Genomic DNA, 15051 nt, shown 5'->3' with positions numbered 1-15051 from the left:
TGTAATAACATGTCTACACCATTGCATTCAGCGATACTTTGCCAAAACAACATATCTTTCCATTATATAAGAAAAAATGTTGACAGTACTTACATAGATCTTCAAAGGTATAGGTTTATATACATGTGGCTAGCGGTAAAACTGACGCCATTTTCATCAGACCCAAACAAACAGCCCTTATCATCTATAATTTTGAATATGTACTCCATCTTACCTGATACCATCAATGCATCGGATCGCTTTGGGAGAAACCTCTTACATTATCTTATTCAGAACGGCCATTCAAATGTGTTAAATACACTTTTTCAGACACATGGGGATACCGTTGAAGCTTTGCTGACTAGAACAAATAAATTGGGTCGAACACCAATTATGTTTGCAGCCAGAAGATTAAGCAAACGAAAAAGTTTCGCTGTTTTGAAAGAACATTTGAATTTGAAGAGATATTTTCAATTAAGTACATTGCTCTTAGACCAGCGGTTCCTAACTCAATCTGAATATACGTTTATCATTGCATTACAATTTGCACAATTAAGGAATTTATGGACCAGTCCGGTCAAAACAAGAATTTTAGGAATATTGATCAAGAAGATATTTGTTTTTACATATTTCAAATGTGTTTATCTCATTTAGTTGATGAGCATGAAAGATATTATACATTTGTTTTAAAATCAATTTTAAAGAATGATTCTTTTGGACTTTCTCTTGCGTTTTATTACAGGAAATTAGCACTTGATATCAAAACATATGTCAACCATAAATATGACGTACATAAAATCAAACAAATTGTTCCATTTTAGATTGTAACAATTGTGACAGTCTAATCAAACGCTGTCTTATACATAAAATGATTCATAAATTAGCAGAATTTCAAAAGGTAAACGGCTTTCTTTATAAAGAAATTGTTTACCCTGAAATAACATCTGTACTAACAAATGTTTTTGTAAGTTTAACAGTTCTGTTTTGACACTCTGTAACAATGAACACGGTCAAAATGTTTTAGATGTTGCAATTCAACCAAAGTCCGTTATTTTGACAACTTATTTTCTAGACAAAGGGGTCTCGCCTAGTTTTTCACATGAAACAGTTTTATCCAAGGCCATCAAAACGTCGGTCTCTAAGGAAGATCGTCAAGTCATTTTGTTCACTTCAATAAGTAACGGCACAGCTATAGAAATAACATTTTTGAAATTCAATGATATTTTATCAATTCTGAACAGATCTTCGACGGAAGACACGAATGATATATTTCATGAATTAGTAGGCAATAATGTTGTTTTAAACGGCTCATATTTGATATTTCAAGATAATTTTACCGATCCTTTATTTTGTTTTATATACATACATCTTATCGGTCGATTTCTAGGACTTTCATGTGCGAAACAAATTCATCAAAGTTTTCTTTTATACACTTTCTTGCTCTTCAAAAGTTTATGTATTCCGCTAAAGCTTTCGTTACATGTTATAATAAGGAACTTTTGGAGTGTAGAAATAAAGACAACTTCACACCAGCATATCTTTCCTTGGTATTCGACAGAGAAAATAAAACGTTCGACTTCATTCAATCAAACCTTCATCGTAAAGGAAAAATAACATATCCGGACAAGCATGCTAAGCAATATCTTGTGTATATGCTTTCAAGCGCATTTAGCAGTTCAAATAACGCACCAGGTTTCATGCCGAGTTAAGTTTATGAAAAATCGCAGAAAGGTATTTTATCATGACATAAAACTTTACAACTGTTTAAAATCGTTTTCTACAATGTATACTACATATGAGGCTGTACGGGCATATAGAACGATAAAACGTTCATTGAAGAGCGTGACACTTACTATACTATCTGCTTATATTTACAAAACTACCTGAATCCAATTTACATGAACAGTAATTCAGCTAATTTAGCAACAAAAAAACAACAAATACATACGTTCAAATATTTTGTTTCAAAAACGTGCGTCTTGTTTGTGAAACTAGGAAAAATATATTACCCAGTCAATTGCCTGCAGATCTATATAAGAAGTTGCCGATTAAATATCATTGGATTTTACAAGTAGACTAGTATAAAATAGCGAAGCAATATAATACAGATATGTGTTACGCCGACACTAAATTTGCCGTTGAAGCAGCAACTTTCTTTTCTTTGAATATATTTCAGTTGTCAGATTTTGAAGAAAGATTACGTGGTAATGTTTCAGACATTTTGAAACTTGAAGTTAGAGCAAACATTTTGCGTTCTAATTTTACTACATCTTTTCTGTTTAAACGAGGAATATGGAACAACAACATATCTCATGATCGTGTATATTTACAAAATGAATCTAAGCGGTTTTCCTACTTAAATTGTATTTCATCCCTGCCAATATATAGCTTTGCGTTTGACATGAACATCTTTCAAGAACAGAAGTATTTAACAGGTATTTTGTCTGCAAATAAGCGCCATATTTCGTTGATGTCAGGGTTTGAGTTAAAGCAACTCTTTTTAGAACGTAGAAAAGGAGATTGAAGAAAAAAAGACTAATCGTACCCCTTTTCCTTACTTTTTTGATGTGTTGACCTCTCATATACAACCGTTTTATTGCATTTTGTAATATTTTAAATTATATGCGTTTTAAAAGCTACGGTTAACAACCCTTTTTATATAACCCTCAACATATAATAGCTTCAACAAATTTATATTTTTTTAAATGTTGTTAATATACAATATCTTTATAACTTTCGATGTGCCCCATTTGTTTCTCAATTATTTATTGTTTGATGTATTTAATGTTAGACAAAATGTGTTTGTACAAACAATTTCATTAAAATGAAAAAAAAGAAACAATGAGAGCCTACTGAATAAAATTGTTTGCTTATAAGAGGTAAACAATGTTGTGACATGGACCAAAATATTATAATTCATCGATTACTACATAATGTTTAACAGCTTAGAAATTAATTGTTTTTCCGGTATAGGGTTTTCTAATAATTTCCAAACAGCAATACGTGTTGTAATTATTTTATCCAATTTTCACAAAGGCATTTTAACTTTTTTTGTAGTAATTCTTACAGCTTTTGGTTTGTTTATCTAGTAGATGCATATTTTAAAGCTTTGCATTTTGAAACATGCCACGTTAGTTTAAAGGGGCACAATATGGGTTGATGCAAAACTTTATTTTTTTTTATTTTAATGCATTATTATGTTCAACTTAATTGACTTAAATGCTAAAAAACAAGCATAAGATTTGTGTACCGATAAAAACTAATTTAGATATTGCTGCTTTTTTTACTGGGTAATTTTTGACCACATAGATTTTAATAAAAACACATATTTATAAATGCTACTATACACCTCTACACAAATCATATGCTTTTTAATAATTAAAGTCATATGATGCTGCATTATTTTCTTTTCATCAGCCTGTATTGTGCATCTTAAAAAGATAAGAATAAGTTTAAAGACAAAATGGGAAGCATTTTCGGTCAACCTGCCAATTCACAATACAGGATTTCTAAAAAAAAGAGAAATAGGTTAGTTTATCACCTTGACAAGTGGTTGTTATTATAACATGTATTGAACTGGTTTTCCAACCAAAACGTTTTTTCTTTCTTTGGACTTTTGATTAATCATGCTTTTTTATTCGACCCAGAATTTTAAACTGTGTAGTTTGATTTATTATTTGTTGGTATCGGAACAAGCGTTAATTTTAGATAAAAAGTTACACACAATGTTAATTTTTTAAACAATCTCACGGTTACGATATCTGAAAATTCTTAAAATAGAATTCCATGTAAAATATTTTAATGTTGACCTATACATCTATAAATTGTCTCTCAGAATATTACATTGACACTTAAATCCTGGAAATTCCGAAATCAATTTAATAATTGATAGATAGATCAATGGCATTCATCCTGTCCAGAAAAAATCTTCTCAGACCAATAATTCAGTACCTCTTTAAATATCATATCTTTATGAAGATTTTGACGTCATCGCATAATAGTTTGTGAGAATATAAACAAACGTATTCATTTTAAGATTTTGAAAGAACAATTTGCTACCTGACTTGCATTTATAATTTCATATATTTTTTTGGTTATTGTATACAAATACTTCCTTATACCTTTTGCTTGAATAATTTAGAAATATATGTCAATTAATAATAAAACGTACACATGTATATGTGTATGTGTTCATTCTGTATAAACTACTCCATAAGTTTCATAGATTAATATTACTGTAATATATTACATGTCTGTTGTTATTGTGTGCACATTATTTAGTGATTCTCAAGCTTTTTCTTTTGTACAGATTATTAGGTAAATAAGCAGATAATTTGTTTTATTTTGGTGTTTAGTAAATTGTATATACTATAACGAATGTATGTATATGATTTGAATTGAATGGATGTGAATGTGTTGTTGTTAGCATAGGATTGCTCTGTTTTAACATATTTGGCGCCGCACTGAAGTGCGCGCCTATTATGGAATTGGAATTTATTTTAGTTAGTGGTAGGAGCGGTTTTTAAGTTCGTTGACAGTTGGGTTTTACTGTTATTTATAATGATTAAAAAATGCAAATGGGTGGCGATTGCATGGATGTTAAAAATGTTATTTATGGTTGAATAGATAGTCTTCAATTTATCTTTAAAACATTATTTCGGAAGAACGACAAATAAGTTTAATAACTGTTCCCGATTCGTTTCCTTTTTCCGATTGGTTACCTGAAATATATGAAATATCATGTGCCGGAAATGTAAAATGTGTGGACCGGTAATTATGTGAATGGGAATAATTATGTTTTATGTTGTTTTGTTATGTTTACTGCATTGATACACAATGAGGTAATCTTTTTTTTCTTTAATCTAATCGATATTGGAATTAAATGTTCACCTAACTTTATTTGTTAATGTGTTGAAGGTGACATTAGTAAAATTTTATTGCGATTGTCCCCGAGTTGTAATACATACCGGATGTTGCTATTTTTAGAACCAGAAGGTATTTCCCCGCTATTCATAGGTCAATAATGGAATTTCTACATCGAAGTAGTTGGAAACTCGGGTGATGTTTTTATCATGAATATACGTTTAAAATAAGTAAACACTAAAAGTGCACACTGACATTTTATTACGATACACTTAACAATATGAGTCATTACAGTAAAACATGGATTATAAGTGAATTATACGCGTAGGAGAAGATTTTCTGTCGAAAAAACGAATGTCAACGATCGGCATGAAACTGGGATATTCGTATCAAAGGGCTGTGTATGTAAGTATCTTTGAGTAGTTTTGTACGTTGATGTGTTCAAAAATGTTTGTTTTTTTAATTTGTATTTGGAATTCTTAAATCATTTTTATTTGCTAAATATTAAGACAGCTTGTTAATATTTTTACATACATGTACTATACTGTAATTATATATTATTATAAATATACATGTTACATCTACTTATGCACCAGTCAATTGCAACCACGCCCCCCCCCCCCAGGTCGGTGGTATACCGGCGATAGCGGGGGGAAAGGACCTTCGAGGTGTCCCTGCAGTGCCGGGTGAATGCGGTGGTGGGGCGTGGTTACTATTGACTGGTGCATTAGCACCAGTCAATTGTAACCATGCCCCCCCCCCCCCAAGGTAAGAGGAATAGCCGGGACTTTGACTTTCGGTCCAGCCAACCCCAGGTAAAATCCTCGTCCTGCGAGGACGAACTGATGGTCAAATCCCTGCCATATGCCCCCGCACCCCAGGGAGCCTAGGTGAGGCATATTCTCCGCTATATTTTGCTCGAAGACAAAACCACCGCATTCACCCGGCACTGCAGGGCCACCTGAAAGGTAAAAACACGGCCCGTTTCCCCGGCTATCCCCGGCATAACCCCGGACCTGGGGGGCTATGGTTACAATTGACTGGTGCATTATGTACATGTTTCATATTTTTAAATGTACTTATGCACATTATTTATGTATATGATATGAGTATGTAATCTTTTATTTGATTGTTTTATCTTAGAAAAATATTAGACTTAAAATTTTGTTTAAAACTGATGTGTTTTGGTATGTGACATATTTTTAACATACCATTATACATGAACATGCCCATTATTTGTTTACAAACTGCATATTTCCTAAAAAAAAAACCTGTAAGAAAAGACGTACATGGTTTCGGGCTGGAAGCCACGACAGCTTTGACACTAGCGACATTCATTTGCTTGTTGTAGGTCTCGTTAAAACCCCGTACTGTTGTGAATCATTATAAACCATATGCACAACAACTACACATTAAATGATTTGTGCCTACCAACTTACTCTTGGCTAACACGGATATTAGTCCAGAATGTATAATTGATACATGTGCATTTGTCTTTCACAGTTTTAGTTTCTGCCGGTTGATAATCAGAAGTCTAATTTATTTCAGGTAGGAAAATGACTGAATATTACTAAGTCAACAAATTGGGGTTATGAAGAATTCCAGCCTGCATTAAATACTATGTTGGATCATTGAGACAGATTTGACATCCATGTCATCCACAAGGCAGTCACATCTGATAGAGATGATGTGAGTAATTCATATAAAACATTTTTGAGTTGGTGTTTGTTGTTTTATTAACTCACTGTATTCAATAATCAAGTGGTGGTGGTGGTGGTGGTGGTGGTGGTGGTGGTGGTGGTGGTGATGATGATGATGATGATGATGATGATGATGATGATGATGATGATGATGATGATGATGATGATGATGAATTTTATTGATAAATTTAGTAATTTTCTTTATATATTATTTACATGTATGTATCAGCTTGTTTTGTTTTTTAAATAATGTCGAGAAATATTAAACTGTTTATACGAGGGGTGTCCCAGAAGTTCGCGGAATAACGTCAATATTCGCAAACGCAAATAGATATTATCTTGACATGTATTGAGAATGTATTTTAAACTAATTGGTGTTTAGCGCTAGTATTTTTAATTTTCTTGTTCTTCGTAATCTTGACATACTTGGTATCCATAGCAACTGACCTACCCTTACCCTGAGCAAGCATAGTTATTGGTTATTTTATATCACTTAAAGGTGAGTTAATATTCCGCTTAATGAAGTGACGTTAACAGCATGTCTGGACGTCATTTCCTGAAAACTTCAACGCCATTGCTGTTTCCATTTCAATTTTGTTGTAACTTGAGTAACATCACTGTTTCAAAAGCAACGTCGGCATAACGTCGAGTTACGGAGTGCTGTGAAAATGTCCGTAGGCCTTCAGATGACGCCAGCAGAAACCCTAATATTGATAAGAAGGTCGACAACGCTTCAACTGTTCAGCAAAACGTCCTTATTGAAGTAGCATGAGCGATTCTGCAATGGTAGTTTGTCTATAAAAAACGACACCAGGGTCGGCCGGCCAGTTCAAGTGAATTCGAACAATGATCGGGTTATACACCATATCTTCAGTCGACATCTGCCCTTATGCAAACGACACAAAGGATTGTTTTGACCCTTGACAAAGAGTGTAACGTCGAGACAGTGCAGAAATTTATCAGCAGATACCGGAAATGTGTGAACGTGCACGGAGATTACATCAAAAAAGTTAACAAAGAACTCGTGTTGTGACGTCAGCTGATGTTCACGACGTCATTTGTGCTCTGGGTGTTGCGTAATGGGTGGTTTCCGAATATCCAATAATGGGTTTATGTATATTGTAATCTTTTGATATTCATACAATAATGTTTCGAAATATTAAATATTGTCATGCTGATTTTTTTGTTCAAAATAACCAGTATTGCAAAATTTATTATACAATTCCGCAAACTTCTGGGACACCCCTCGTATTTTATTTTGTATATGTATGGCAGTATTATTATCTATACTAATAAGTTAGAAAGGCTTTAAAGTACATTTTTTTCCTTTACAGCACTAAACATTCTAGATGGGTAAAGAACCTGAAGGGGCATGAAAACCAAATCAGCATTGACTCAGCATTGAGTAATTATCATCTGTGCACACACTACAAGTACAAACGCATGGGAACAGACCAAGCTTCAAATGTTGAAGAGTGAAGACTTATTGTGAAAAATTCTAAATGTAAGAATACCATTGACAAAATAAAACAAATAGACATCGATTACCTACAGAGACTGTTTACATGTTATAATATTAAAAAGACAAATTAGTTGAGAACTTTCACTCTGACATTTTTGGAGTGGCATTACCGCCTACATGTACATAGTGTTCTTGTTTCTTTACATATTTTAATTTGAAAGTACATTCATTGTTTTTAAATCTGAATTCTGAGTAAGTATCATATGTAACATTCATTTATTTGAATGATTACATTTTATGAATAAGTCCAATAAAGCTTTATCAATTTTTTATCAACAAGAAAAGGGTTGATTTTTAAGCATTTTATTAGCTATAAAAATGTATGGTTACATGAAATTATGTATATTTTCTTCAAAATTGAACGGTAAACTATCATAAATCGTCTTTTAAATTGTTCATTAGACATCATAGAAATATTTAAAATAGGGATGAAAACCGGATAGCAAATTGGTATTCGGATATTCGTATCAACTATCCGAATACTATCCGGATACTCGTATGAAATTGTTGCCTAAGAATGTGTACACCTTGTTATGTAACGTTTACCCTCTACTATGTACACCCTTTATCATATCATATGATATAATAGTACACTTCAGTTGGTATCCGTCGTAAGCTTGATGTGTTTTTACTAATCTGTTTTACGTCATTATCGTTTTAAGTCGTAAACAAATACGTTACATCCATTGTGCGTCATATAAATGTGTCAAAATATTAATAGGCATACCAATGAGTTTTCTAGAATAATGTACATGTGCCCTTGGGATGTTTGTAAATGACGATACTCTGTAATGTACTGATTTAACACTTTTAATTCGCCTCAATATTCGTTATTGACTTATTGTTCATTTCATTTCCTTTTCATTGCAAATTTCAAAAAAGAAAGAAGACGTGAATACAGATGATTTCATTCATTTAATTTTTACCTACACACCTTTATTTAGACACAAACGTGTACAAACATAATAACATGTAATAACATAACATGCAAATAAATTAATTATAAAAATAATATACATACTACATACTTAGAACTAGACGCACTAAACGTGAGTAGTTACAAAACGTTCTTGCATTTACATGCAGTTATTTACTTTTCAGTATTCATCAATTATTCACACAGTTCCGAATACACTATGCTTTCATTATCAATGGCAATCACTGTTCATCATATTTCACTCAGTGTCACACTTCACAGAACGCATGTTAAGTCTGTTGCGCAACTTGTTCAGAACAAGCCCGGCGGACGAAAATACGCGCTCCGATGGCACAGATGTAGCGGGAACCGCGAGGAGGCTACGGGCCACGTGCGCGACCTTCGGAAAACGGTTCTCTTTGCGCCGCCACCACTCGAGGGCTGGTGTTGGATCATTCATCTTCTCGGCAAGGTACAGCTGAAGATCGTCCTCCACCGATGACTCCGGGGATGTGACCATGAACTCAAGCCGTGGTCGCTTATCAGGTGGGGCACAGTCACCGTCAACGTGCGAGCTGACCTTGAGAGGGACATCGTCAAGGCGGCCCTCCAGCATGGTGTGTGTCATTCGTCGTAGCTGCCTGGGCAGGAAGCTTAACTTCTTATATCGAGAGTCCAGAAGTGAGGCGAGCATCGGGAGGGACTCGGCAGTTTCATCTCGGCCTGGCTGGAACCTCTCCTTCATCTCATCCCGGAGAGTGGTCTTCATCGAGGCGACCAGCGCTGTGTCATTGTTGCAGGGCTGCAACACTGTCCCAACCAAACTATACACGATGGGAAACATCTCCCCGATGGATACGTCCTTGTCCTTACTCATGAAGGTAGGTGAACGGCCCAAGGACTGTGGATATGTCGGCAACGATGCCCCACTCGCCGTCTCTCAGAAGGAGATCGCGGTCGGCCTTCTTCGTGACGTCATCGTCAAGCATGATTTCAGTGACCACCCGGCGTAGCTTGACGAGGCGGCTACACATCAGCTGCGTGGAATTCCACCTCGTAGGGACGTCCTGGATGAGGCCAGTGTCGGTTGCTTCTCGCCCTCCTTCTGCTTCCGCTCCTGGCGACGGTGTAGCTCAGCGGTGACTGTCGTTGAGTGCTTGAAATGCCCTACCAGCTTTCGACACTTGCCCAGGACCTTGGAGACAGAAGGAAGTTCGAGGATAGGCTTGATGCAGAGCTGGAGGGTGTGGGCGAAGCAGGAGTGGTCTCCCCACTCTGGACAGAGTGTGCCGGCCTTCTGTATGTTGCGGGCGTTGTCATGGACGCAGCATTCCACCTTGCCCGTGAGACCGAACTCCCTTACGCATTCTTGTAGGCGGGACGCGATGTTCTCGGCTGTGTGACGCTCTGGCATTGCTCTGGTCATCAAGACGTCCGAATGGAGGATCCATTCGGCGTCAAGGTAGTGGGCTGTCACGGCGATAAAACTCTCGGTAGAGTTGGACGTCCACGTGTCTGTCGTGAGGGAGACAGACGTCGCCTTCTCGAGCCGGGAGATGAGGTTGGAGCGTTCGTCTGCGTACTCTTCTCAACCCTCGCACGAACTGTCGGCCGGGTAGGTACCTGAAATATATCATAGTTTTGAATGGTAACCCTAACCCTAACTGCTATAACAGGAAATAGGTAGCGATGCTCATAATTGGACAATCATTAAGATTAGCACAGGAATGACAATATCAAAATGATTGCACGTGCTGTACATGTATACAATACATTTGTATAACACTTACTGTATAAGACGGTGCCGCCAAGGCCATCATATCACGGAACCCCTGGCCGTCGACGAGGCTGAGTGAAAGGCAGTCACGTACGACCCAGTCCGTCACCGCTCGGGTAACCCTCTCCGTCGTGGCAGCCTGCATCCTCGGAGGGGTGGAAACAGTGACGTCAAGTGTCGTCTGCTTCAGGTGGGTCTTAGATGGAGTTGATGGCGGACTGCACACAGGATGCTTCTTCATGTGATTCCTTAGATTTGAAGTCCCACCACAATACACAAGTTTCACACTACACAAGTTACACACAACACTTTTACCATCCTCAGTTTTAGTGAAATACTTCCAAACACTAGAAGTCACTTTCGGAGGCATAGTTCCAGTTTTGACAAGATTGCTCAATTGATAAACTTTGAAACGATGTTAACTGATTGGGAATAAAATAGAAATGAAACGATTTTTTTTCTAATAATTTTATTCAGACATCAATACTTGATTTATGCATATTCATTAAGATAATTGATTGGTTAATAATCTACTGATTGCATGACGTTACTTTGTGATTTGACAGTTAAATCGTATGGATTTATGCACATATCATATACGTCATCATTAGTTTAAACTTTATTTAATTTTACAACGATTGTGAAACAAGCTATAACAACTTATATTATTCACTTTCGTTGGCACGATGTTGCGCGAGAGTGTGGTCTTGTGTTGTGGGGGAAACCGGAGAACCCGGAGAAAACCCACTTGTCCGGCTTGGTGACCACTAACCAAACTCACATGCGCCAAGGCCGGGAATCGAACCCGGGTCGCCTTGGTGAGAAGCGAGTGTGCTAACCACTGCGCTAACCGGAAAACCTACGTTGTAATTTTTACGTCATCATTGATGTCAACTATTGCCAATTAGTGCCAATTAGCCACTTCAGAGACCATAAACAACACTTGTTTTCATAAACAGGACCATGAACCCTTCAAAAGATGCAATCTCGCGCCTTGTGCAAACAACCAATTAATAGCAGACGGTTTATGACACCCATCACGCTTCGCCAATCAGTCTGTGCAGCACCTGAAACAGTCTAAACGCTAAGATGTTTAAGACCTACACTAATTAATCGACCATTTTAACCGCATAATTTATACAAAAAATATTAAGAAAATTATACGAATATCCGAATACCAATTTTAGTATCCGAATACCAATCTAATATCCTGATATCCGGATATTCGGATATTCGCTTCCATCCCTAATTTAAAATGATTTCAGCATGTTGTCTTATTATTAATTATTTTTTATGAATTTATTAAACTGCTTTATATTTTCAAACATCGAAATACTACTCTGTTCAGAAGACTCACAAGATCAATCAAAATGATTTTTTTTTTGCATGTGTATCAATAATGCTGTTCGGTTGAACTTATGTTTTCTGTTAACTGAAGTTAATTTCACCAGAAACTGTTGTGTTTATTTTATAAGCTCTGATAATATGAAAAACAATCAAATATAGACAAAATATTTACTTGTCGCTCTTTGTAGCCCTTGGAGTTTGGGGTTGGGTGTAATGAAACTTAAATTACTCTTTTAATTCACAGTAAAATATCTTCAAAATTTGGATAAAAGTCCCATAGTGTACCATGATAATAACTATGTTGTCTGTGAAAGCTTTTATTAAAGTGTGTATTACTAATACCTTAATTCAGTTTAAATAATTATGGCCTTTAATGATTTTTGTTTTCATATAGATTTCCTGTTATATTGAGCTTCGTCAATTTTTTTGTTGTTTTGTATTATGTACAATTACTACTTCTATTTCCTAACTTAAAAAAATTGTCTCATTTGTCAAATTGAATTGGTACATATTTCATATAAAGTCGAAAAAACTCACACTATTTTTAAAGATGCACTCTTACTCCCAAACAAGACTTATCACAATTAATATTATTGTTTTGATTTTTCAAAATGGGTTGATAAATGTCAACAACAATGTTTCTAATGAAGGATTTTGAGTTCAATTTGCTAATAAGAACGAACATAAAACATGGTATTTCTGCCTTGTGATACTATAGTAGACCACAGTAAATCTTTTAGCAATCACCAATCATTTAATATTTGTCATGCTTTCTGCTATTATAAACAGGGTCACAAGCTTGTTATAAATCAGTAAACAATATTTCAGTAAATGCATAATTTAGTAAGTAGTTATTGTTTTATCAGTCAATTTGATGTGTGTTATAATACAATTATATCATATATGTATTGATTTCAAATGAGAGTTTCACTTTAAAGATGCTCATTTAAAGATAATGAGCAGACACACAAAAACTAGACACATTTGATACTAATTGTATGAATGATTATTGTTTAGGTGACCTCTGATTTGTTTTGGAGATATTCATAAATGGGTATTATTCTTTGTTGTCTTCAGTTTCTTACACATTTAAGGATTTTTATAATTGCTTTTCTGGAATATATTAATTTAATGCAAATGAAAACACACTTTAAAGTAGACACATTTGATACTTATTATATAAATGATTATTGTTTACATGTACTCTGATTTGTTATGAAGATATTCATAAAGGGGTGTTCTTCAAACTTATTTACATGTTGGACTTGATTTAGTATTACTTTTCTGGTATATATTCATTTAATGCACAAAGAAATTATTATAAGTGTTCAGTATCACTTTCATACATTGTTTACTATTATTTTGTGCATATTTGGCCTATTTATGCTTATATGTGCATTGTTGTATTTCAAAACCTTTGTGAAAAATAGAAACAGTATTATTTCTTTCATACATAGTCTGATACAAATTCAGTTTGTATGCATTATTTTTATCATATTTGAAAAATTTGCCATTGTCCTATAAGACACATGCTATTTTTGTGTTAATATCACTATCAACTAAAAACATCCATTTCAACTCTTCTTTACCATGTAAATGGAGAGGTTAACATTATAACTCCATTGACCAGTTTTTTATGCAATTTGTCCAATTTCTTACATTTAAGTATAATTACACAGCTAAAAACATGGCATGTTATGTTATAAATGCATTTCATCTAGTAAACAATGTTCTCTTTTTATATAACAGTTCAATAATTATGTTCTATTTATGTTTGTAACTTTCAGACGAAATGATAATGTTTATTAAAGTACTACAAAAAATGTTATTTCATGTCACTTCTTCATGATGAATTCCCCATATAATCAGGAAACCTATTCTTCCCTTCCAGTTATCATTCCATCATGGTGACTTTGCCCCCTTCCCCCTAAATGATGAGAACTGCAGTGTACAAGGACAATAACTATATTTCAGCGAATTGCAAGAGTTATTCCCTTTGTTCCTTTTCCTGTCCGTAGCATAACAAGAAAACCACTTTTTGGAATTTCATTAAACATCATTCAATGGTAAAGCACAACAAGAGGAAGTGCAGTGCACAATGACTATAGCTGTATTTCAGCTAATTGCAGAATTACTTTCTAAATACTCATGGTATTGAAATAAAACTTGGTATATGGATAGGTGGCAATGACAAAAAGTACAGTGCACAAGCACCCTAATTCTGTCGTGTTCATTAATGTACCACACCCCTAATGAAATGTTCAACTTGAAACTCTTCAATTTCAATGTTTTAGCCTATGTTGTTAAGCAGAATACTACAAATATTTTGAGAATTTCATGGATGCGGTTCGATGCATTGTAATATGCCTGTTGGCCTTGACATTTCTTGTTTTTCAACATATAACAAATGCATAAACTATTAAACGGCGCCCTTTGATGCTTTGCATCAATGGTCTTTCTTGTACTTATTTGAAATTGTTACTGAAAATATTTATTTCAAGACGACTTATGGCGTATTCAAGTCCAAACCTAGTGTGTAATAGATGTAAATATATTTTGTTGAACTCATATTGACTTACTTTAAGAATATAAATGTAAGTTTTTTACTATTTCTATGAAAAAACACTCTTTTGGCTCCGTTGGGTAATACATTTAAAATACAAGGGATATTGACATACAGTTTTACACTATCTAGTGTGAAATTGATCAGATCATTATCGATGTCACTGACTAACGTAAGAATTCGAAAAATGCCGATGTGAAACAATTCAGTATTGAATACAACTGTTAATTACCGGTCGAAGATTGCAGTCAAATGCACAGCTTTTGTTTGATTTAGATGTGATATTTTTGCCTGGTTTTGAGGAAAACAAAACGCACAGGAAATAAACTGACATTTTAACAGGACTGCAATGAACGTATTGAATGACATCAATTTAATGCCGCA

Source organism: Mya arenaria, chromosome 6 (genome assembly GCF_026914265.1).
Source record: "Mya arenaria isolate MELC-2E11 chromosome 6, ASM2691426v1".
Lineage (NCBI taxonomy): Eukaryota > Metazoa > Mollusca > Bivalvia > Myida > Myidae > Mya > Mya arenaria.
This window is presented reverse-complemented; position numbering follows the sequence as displayed.